A 10,137-nucleotide genomic window follows, 5' to 3' on the forward strand; every position below is an offset into this window, starting at 1 on the left:
AGGGAGGGAGGGAGGGAGGGAGGGAGGGAGGAAGGAAGGAAGGAAGGAAGGAAGGAAGGAAGGAAGGAAGGAAGGAAGGAAGAGAAAGAAGGAAAATCAAAAAGAGAAAACAGAAAGATGCAGAGATACAAAAGGGTTGCTTTCACCTTTTGGCTATTATGAATAATGCTGATAGGAAAATGTATAAATATCTGTTAGAGTCCCTGCTTTCAAATCTTTTGGATACATACCCAGAAATGGAATCACTGGATCATATGGTAACTCTATTTTTAATTTTTTGAGGAACCACCATACTGTTTTCCATAATGGCTGCACCATTTTACATTCCCATCAACAGTGCACAAAGGTTCTGATTTTTCTACATCCTTGCCAGCATTTGTTATTTTCTCCTTTTTTGATAATACCATCCTGATGAGATAAGTGATGTGGTATCTCATTATGATACTTTTTTACATTTCCCTAATGATTATTGATATTGAGATCTACTCATGAGCTTATTGGCGAGTTGTATATCTTTGGAGAAACGTCTATGTGAGTTCTTTGCTCATTTTTTAATCAAGAAGTTTGCTTTTGGTGGTGGTGGTAATAGGAGTTCTTTATACAGTCTGGATATTTAGCCCTTATCAGATATGTAATTTGCAAATACTTTCTCCTATTCCATGGGTTGTCTTTTCACTCTGTGGACAGTGTTCTTTGATGCATAAGAGTTTTTAATTTTGATGTAGTCCAATTTGCCTATTTTTTCTTTTGTTGCCTGTGCTTTTGGTATAACCAAGAAATCATTGCTAAATCCAATGTCATAAAGATTTTCCTCTATGTTTTCTTCCAAGAATTTTATAGTGTTAGCTCTCATGTTTAGGTCTTTAATTTGATCGATTTTTTAGTTAATTTTTGTATATGATGTAAGGTAAGGACCAGCTTCACTGTTTTGCATGTATAGATATCCAGTTTTCCCAGCACCATTTGTTGAAAAGATTGCCTGACACCCACTAAGGTCTTAGTGCCTTGCCAAAAATCATTTGACCATATATGCGAGGGTTTATTTCTGCATTGTGTATTCTATTCCATGTGTCTATGTTTATACCAGTACTACACTGTTTTAATTAACGTAGCTCTTTAATAAGTTTTGAACCCAGGAAGTGTGAGGCCTCCAACTTTGTTTCTCTTTTTCAAGATTGAAACAGTCTCTTAAGATTTAGTATGAATTTTAGGATGGATTTTTTTATTTCTGCAGAACAGTGTCAGGATTTTGGTAGGGAGTGCACTGAATCTGTAGATTGCTTTGGGCAGTATTGACATCTTAACATTATTAAATCTTCCAACACACAAACATGGGATATCATTCCATTTATTTTTGTCTTCTTTAATTTCTTTCAAAAATGCTTTGTGAGTTTCAGTGTACAAGTCTTTTGCCTTCTTGGTTAAGTTTATCCCTAAGGATTTTATACTTTCTGATGCTATTGTAAACAGAGTTATTAATTTCCTTTTTAGATTGTTCATTGTTAGTGTACAGAAATGCAACTAATTTTTGCATGTTGACTTTGTATCCTAGTACTTTACTAAATTTGCTTATTAGTTCTAAGTTTTTTGTGGGATCTTTAGGGCTTTCTACATATAAGATCATGTTGTCTGAGAACAGATCATTTTACTTCTTCCTTCCAGTTTGGATAACTTGTCTTTTTCTTGGCTAATTCCAGAACTATGTTGATAGAAGTAGCAAAAGTGGGCATTCTTGTCTTGCTCCTTATCTTACAGGAAAAACTTTCAGCCTTTCACTATTGAATATGATGTTAGCTATGGGTTTTTATATATGCCTTTCTTATGCTGAGGTAGTTTCCTTTAATTCCTAGTTTTTTGAGAATTTTTATAACAAAAGGGTGTTGAATTTTGTCAAATGCTTTTTCTAAATCAACTGAGATGATCATATGGTTTTTCCCCTTTCATTCTATTAATGTAGTGTATTACATTAATCAATTTTCAAATGTTGAACCATTCTTGCATTCCAGGAATAAATTCCACATGGTCATAGTGTATAATCCTTTGTCAACATGCTGTTGAATTCTATTTGCTAATATCTTGTTGAGGATTTTTGCACCAATATTCCTCGGGGATATTGGTCTGTAGTTTTCCTGAAGTGTCTTTGATTCTAGTATCAGAGTAACACTGATTCATGAAATTAGTTTGGAACTATTGCCTTTTCTTCACTTTTATGAAACAGTTTCAGGATGATTTGTGTTACTTCTTCTTTAGAAAGTCACTAGGGAAGGCCTCTGGTTGTGGGCTTTGCTTTGTTGGAAGATTTTTGATTACTGATTCAATCTCCTTACTAGTTATAGGTCTGTTAAGATTTTCTAATTCTGCATGATTCAGTTTTGGTAGGTTGTTTGTATCTAAGAATTTATCCATTTCATCTAGGTTATCTGATTTGTTGGTGTACAATTGTTCACAATATTCTCATATTCCTTTTAATTTCTATGATATTACTATTAATGTACCCTCTTTCATTTCTTATTTTAGTTATTTGAGTCTTCTTTTTTCTTTGTCAATCCAGCTAAAAGTTTGTCAATTTTATTGAATTTTCAAAGAATCAACTCTTGGTTTCATTGATTTTTCTCTAGTTATTCTATTCTCCATTTTATCTCTGCTCTAATCTTCATTATTTTCTTCCTTCTGCTAGTTTTATGTTTAGTTTGTCCTTCTTTTTCTGGTCCCTTGTGGTGTAAAGTTAAGTTGTCAATCTGAGATCTTTCTTTCCTTTTTAATGTAGACATTTATAAATATAAACTTCCTTACTAACACCACTTTTGCTACATCCCATACATTTCGCTATGCTGTTTTTCATTTTCATTTGTCTCAAAATATTTTCTAACGTCCTTGTGAATTTTTCTTTCACCCACTGGTTGTTTTAAGTGTATGCAGTTTAATTTCCTCATATTCATGGATTTTCCAATTTTCCTTCTGCAATTAATTTCTAGTTGCATTCCTTTATGATCAGAAAATACACTCTGTATGGTTTTAATCTTTTTTAAATTTTATTTTATTATGTTATGTTAATCACCGTACATTACATCATTAGTTTTTTTATTATGTTATGTTAATCACCATACATTACATCATTAGTTTTTGATGTAGTGTTCCATGATTCATTGTTTGCGTATAACACCCAGTGCTCCATTCAGTACATGCCCTCTTTAATACCCATCACCAGGCTAGCCCACCCCCCCAAACCCCTCCCCTCTAGAACCCTCAGTTTGTTTCTCAGAGTCTATAGTCTCTCATGGTTTGTCTCCCCCTCCGATTCCCCCCTTCATTTTTCTCTTCCTACTTTTTTTTTTTTTAACATATAATATATTATTTGTTCCGGAGGTACAGGTCTGTGATTCAACAGTCTTACACAATTCACAACGCTTAGCCTATCTTTTAAAATTTATTGCGATTTGTTTTGTGACCTAACATATGATCTGTCCTAGAAAATGTTCCATGTACATTTGAAAAAATTGTATATTCTGCTGTTTTGGATGGTGTGTTCTGGATATGTCTGTTAGGTCCCATTATTCTATAGTCTTGTTCAAGTCCTCTATTTCCATATTGATCTTCTGTCTGGTTGTTCTATTATTGAAAATGGGGTGTCAAAGTCTTCTACTATTATTGTATAGTTGCCTAGTTCTCCCTTCAATTCTGTAAATGGTTGCTCATACTATTATGCATTTTTTTAAAGAGGGGGTTGTATTTATGCTTTTAAACATGTGAAACAATTTCTGTGGCTGCCATGTAGGTGTCTCATTCAGATGTCCCTTCAAGAGAACCTGCCAATAAGGAACATAGCTGACTGACAGCCCCAGCTGCTGTACCTTTGGATCCACCGTTGTGTTCATTCAGAGAACACACTTCCTCTGCACTGTTCCCAGCCATCAACTGAACATGGAGAATGGAGAGTTCTAGAGCCAAGCTACTCCTGTCCAATGTGGGACTCCTTCAGTGGGCAACCTTTGCTTGGGGACTCTCCATTGGTTTGGCTGAGGCTTTCTCAGAAATGCATTATAGCCTGGAGTTATTCCTATCCAATTCCCCTTCCTTCTGTTTCTCCTTTCATGGGTATCAGTCCTGCATCACCATCTGAAACCTTTCCTTTCCTGGTCCTTCTCTCTATCCCTACAGGTGTTCTACTCACCAAATATCATGTACTATCTTGTCTTAGAGTTTTCTTCTCAGAAGACTTGAACGGACACAGCACCTCACTTGGAAGTAGGAAAAAATAATAACTTTTCCAGAACTGATATAATCTTCCTTACAAGTCTTTGACCCTCACTTTCCACCATACTGGGAGGGGGGTGACTTAAATTTATAAGTCTCTTTACTTCTGAATATTCATTCTATTTAAAGTTTAAGTCTTCATCTGGGCTTGTTTAAATACCATCTTATGGAACATTCAGTCTTTTTAGGTAAGACAGATTTTCATACCATCTCTTCTCCCAAATGATACTGCCTATATTGTGTGAAAACTCTTTGCTTGTCCTCATGGAGATAATGAAAATGATGACAGCAGTACAAAAAGTAGTGACTGTGTAGTGTAGTAGCTAACATTTATTCAGAGATTTCTATGAGCCAGGAACTATTATGACTGAATTAATCCTTATAATTCCCCATGAGGTATATCCCCCATGAGCTAGCCTGTTCACAGTGCCTTTTTGTGAATCAGAAAACGGTGGTCCTTCCTCAAAAAGCTTTATTTCCCTCTGTCAGAAAATTGTTGCTTTATGTTGATTTCCTCAGGATAAGACATTTGACTGCCGTCTGCTGGGAGATTTTTGTTAAAATAAATACGCTAACTATGTTGTCTATAATGTGAATGGAGCCTTGGTAAAAGCGACGTATTTATGCAGTATACAACCTGTATAACTGTATGTGGTAGCCCCAAGCTACAGACTATTGCCTCCGAACAAAGCATTTGCTTTCCCCCTATTACTGTGCCTGCAGTGGTGGTAGAGTGCTGGGGAATGTGATTTATAAAGACAAGAAATGAAACCATATAATTATTGTGGTTTGAAAATATTATGCTAATTGTGTATACTTAATTTATTGGTTATGATTCTGGGTATGGCTAAATAAAGTAGCTTCTTATTTACTAGCTATTCTACATACTAGAAAAGTTTTAGCTTAAATGAATGTTTGCATTATAGCACATTCTAATGGCTCATAAGTTAGATCTATTCCCAAAGTGAGAACATGATGAATTTTATTTTCTCAGAATGAATAAAAAGTGAAATGGGGTGGCCAACTTATTATCTATGCTAGTTATCAAATATTACCATATGCTCTATATATGAATTACCAGTTTAAAAAGCAATTTAACACAAGAAGTATATTGGACATAATTTAATTCACTGCTTATACTTCAGAAGATACTTCAGTATCCTATAATGCCTAAAGTCATGCTTATATACATAAAGTATAATTAGATAGAACTATGTTAAAAAATACTATGTTTGTGTTTTATGGCTGGTATAGACTGAACTGTGTCCCTCAAAATTCATATATGAAAGCCTTAATTCCCCAATGGGACTGTATTTGGAGAAAGGGCCTTTAGGAGGTAATTAAAATTAAATGAGGTCATAAAGGCAGGGTCCTAATTCTATAGAACTGGTTGTCTTATAAAAAGAGGAAGAGATAGAGATCTGTGAATTCACAAAGAAGAAATCATGTGAGCACACAGTGAGAAGGTAGCCATCTGCTACCCAAAGCGAGAGCTCTCACCAGACACCAACTCTGCTGGCAGCGTGCTCTTGAACTTCCAGTCTCCAGAACTGTGAGAAAATAAATTTCTATTTTTTAAGCCACTCAGTCTATTATATTTTGTTATGGGAGCCAAAGAAGACTAATACAGTGGCTAATTAGACCCTAAATCAATGATATTTTATTATTCACTGCATCTAGCAAAAATTTCAAAAATTTCTATTTATATCTGAGATAGGTAGTTAGATATGTGAGGTGGCTAAAATTCAAATTTAAAAGGATTTTCAGTTTCAATGAATGATTTTGAATTACTCTCCAAGCAAATATGTGGTATTAGTGGATATGCATACGTTCCCTTTTTTGTCAGCTAATTTTTCTAAGACTATGTATGTATCAGATATATCTTATGTTACAACCCAAATCTGCAGACAAGATATTCCTATAGGACAAATCTGGGTTTTCCCCCAAGCCCTGATCTGCTGACTAACAGAAACAAACAAACAAACCCAGTTAGTCTTAATAAATTTAAAGTTTAATTACTTAGTCTGAAATAATTTTAGCATAGTTTTTTTGTGGTCAGCACTTCTCTCTCTCCCCAACTCCTCTTCCTAAGATGTCATTCAGGTACATGGTGGGTGAAGAGTGTGGCATGCATGTCTTCATGATGTGGGTACAAGAGGGTCTGCAGCCTGGCATAGTTCCTCAGGGTATGTTGGCTGGCATGCATGGGTCACTGAGGCAATGTCCACTGACTGCCAAGTGACTAGATGCCCTGCTGGCTTCCTCTGCTGAAGTCTTTAACTGATTTCTCATTCTTCTTTTGGCTCAGGCAAGACCCCTGGTGGCTCCCTCTCGAACCTGACCTTAACTTAAATTTTGTCATCTATTTTTGACTTCCATTCACTCTCAGCTCAAGGGGCCGTGTCTGTGCCACACTCCAGGGTAATTCTACACCAACACAGTTTCCTCCTCTGTCAAGTTTCCTAGCCAGACCCTCAGTTACTTCTGGGTTCATTCAGTACCACTCAGAAGCTCCGAGGAACTTGGAAAGCTTCACTTTTGGACCTCCACCTTTCCAGCCTTTCTGGGATGCCAATTTTATTTGATGTAGCTGGGCTCCAAGTTGTTGACTGCAAAGTGGTCTCTTTTCAGACTACCAAACAGGAAATAGGAAGACAATAATGTTCCTCCTCAAAGCGTGGAGAAGAAAAAAAAAAAGCTCATTTGGCTCTTCTAATTCTCTTTCTTTTGCTCATAATTCTCTCAGAGTCAGAAAGAGAAGAATTTTCCTTTCTCCTGATGTGGATCCATTTTATGTAAAACTCTAACTTGTCACCTGCCAAGTCTGTCCCTCAATTAGTTGAATGGAAGTTAAAGAAATTTAGACAATCCTTCCTCAAAAGTCTGGTATAGAATCTATTGTTTTACTGAGAAGTTATATTTTTGAATGTAGAAACTCTTAATTTATTTTCAACTTTGAACTTTTTCTATAATTTATTCTAATCTCTCCCTAGGCCAGGGAATGTTTCATGGAATCTAGAATGAAAATCATGTATTTAGAAAGCAAAATAAGTAAGCAATTTCACTCCCAAAAATTTGTACAGTTTTTTTCAAGCATAACAGCCAAGAAATAGCTTAGCAATGTGTGTGCGAGTGAATGAGTGTTCATGTGTGGGGGTGCCATTTATCTAGGGTGAGATGCAAGCATTACATTTATTTTGAAAAGTTAATTCTGTTGCAAACTTAGGGTGGAGAATCATAGCTATATGTGTGCATAAAGTAATATAATATTGGTGCTTAAAAGGTAATACATTGTAACTTCTGAAGAGCAGTAGGCCTTTAAGGGCCTTCCAAACTTATATTTAAGATATTTTCATCTATCTCACTTAATTTCATTCACATGAATAAATGGTGACTACACCAAATGCCTCTATTTAAATATTATCCAAACCCAGCATCAGATTTCATAATAGAGACAGCCTTATCCTATGTGGCTAAGATGAGAATGGCTTAGAGGTTTCCACAATTCCCAAACTTCATGAAGACTTTGAAGGCACATGATTCAAAATAGTATGTAAATGCCTAGAAAAACTCTCACTTTTAAATATTGTCAGTCTGAAATTCTCCTGTTTCTTCATTATCCCATATTAGTGGTCTCTTTAATGATCCCAGAAACTTCACTGTTATAGACAAAGTACACTTAATATTACACTCAAACTATTCAATTACATGAATTAAGTTTTTGTATTGCAAACAGTCACTCATGAGGACCACAGAAAATGATGGAAAAATGAACATTACATAGCAGTTAAGGCCAAGGAGTAAAATACTGGACAAATCCCACTGTCAATCTATGTCCAGGCATGGCTGGAAAACATATGCAAAGCAATAGCATATGTTTGCCAATACTGACTTCCCCATCCTATCACCAAGAGATAATCACTCTTTAATGAAAACCTACAGGCATATGGGAACTATGGGAACTAGCCATCACCGAAGAGTTTGGTTCTTTTATACCCTAAGAAACCCAATGCCATATTTTCCCTAAATGACTTTTAAGCTTCCATGTCATTTTAACTTGTTCTCAAGAGTGAAAGAGCAACCATCAGGCTGGAAAAGAAGAGGCTAAAAAGCATGTAATTCTGCTCACAATAGATTTTTACAGGCCTCACTGGAATTAATTACGGAAAACTTGCACATGTAGTAATTAATTTTATGTAATTCAGCACCATCTGCAGATACATTATTTTCATTCCAAACTAGTATAATTTGATGTGAAATTGAAATTGTTGGGAATTTTAGGAAAGCTAAATCTTTGCATCTTTGTTTATATTAACCAATTAAATAAGGAAATTACATCTTATAGAAAATGGTTCAAATAATACCAACTGGATTACCTCTTGGATGTTGAGAAAAAAAAAAAAAAAACCCACAAATTCCAAATGTTGACCTTTGCTTCAGAGTTTATTTAATCTAACTAAAATTACCAGACCATAATGATGCATTCCTGCTGTAATAAGATGATAAAGAGTTTTCAAAAACTCTATAGATTCACAAAGTTGTATAAAACTTGCAAAGTTTGTATTATTCCCATTCATATTAAGAATCCCCAGCTACTGCTCCCATAATGCTGGTCTATAGAGAACAAGCATCTTCTTGTTGCATATATACTCCAGAATTCGCTCCCCAGAGCCTGATAAAAAACTAATCAGAAGACTATGAAGGAGAAGTAGAGTATATTATCCTTTTCTGTAGACTCCCTGCCTGGTCCTCATTAGTTTTGCTGTCTCACCCTTTTGTGGGCCTCTCCTCATTTATTTTAGGCCTTAGGCATGTTAAGTCAGTGCTTTGGCTCTTCGTGACTGGTTTGAATATGCAGATAAACCCTGCTAGAGCAGAGCCCACTGTGCCAAGATCTGAATGTATCAATCAGAGAGGGTTGACTAGAAGATTCTCTGATTTACAAACCCTGAGAATACCAAAAGCAGTTTAAGATCATGGACACTACATCATATTATAAGCCTGGAAGGACTGTGAGAGATCCAGGAACAGTTCTCCCAAAGGACATAAAACATTTGTAACACATTTATCTGTGGTGCTCTCAAGATCACTCCACGACAAAAAAGTTGGGATGCTGGGGGACAAGGTCTGGGGTCCATCTAGATGTGTTCTCTCCTATTTCTAGTGTAAGGAGCACAGATGCAAATGCATTTGAAGAATGAGCATAGACATTCAAAGCCTCAATCACAAAAGGTTTTTTCCTTATATTCAATTGGCAGTATTCATTACTCTGATAGGAATCAAAAACAATTTGTGGACAGAGATACACATTTTTTATAGGTACAAAATATATACCCTAAGAAGTCACCTTTAGAAGTGCAAATGTAGGCTTTGGTTTTAAAATTATTTTAAATGTGTGGGGTTTTTTCTTTCATATGTATATTTATTTTCTGGTATGATATACCTGCCTTCATATGCTATGAAATGAGTAGCCAGAGAGGCAACAATATGTGGCCAGCTATTACCTCCTTTTTTCTGTGTTTTTTTTTTTTTAACACTGCCTTAAAACTCATCACAGAAAATTATATAAGCTATTTCTTCATGGAAGGGAGAAAAAGTCATGAAACAAAATTAAATGATTGGTTCAGAATATAAAATTTTTCTAAGAGACTATTTATTACTTCTTCACTATTTAAATGGCTAATACCTCCGTGAGCCTTTTCCAATCATTTTAATTAAATAAATTTCACTCCTAAAAGTATAAAGGTGATAGAACAAATTCTAGGGCTCTGTCTGTAACTTAGTCCCACAGGCAAAATAATTCATAATAATTCAAAATAATTCTAATGCCATTCCTAGTAAGAAAGAAAGAAAGAAAGAAAGAAAGAAAGAAAGAAAGAAAGA

The sequence above is a fragment of the Neomonachus schauinslandi genome, chromosome 8, assembly GCF_002201575.2.
Source record: "Neomonachus schauinslandi chromosome 8, ASM220157v2, whole genome shotgun sequence".
NCBI lineage: Eukaryota > Metazoa > Chordata > Mammalia > Carnivora > Phocidae > Neomonachus > Neomonachus schauinslandi.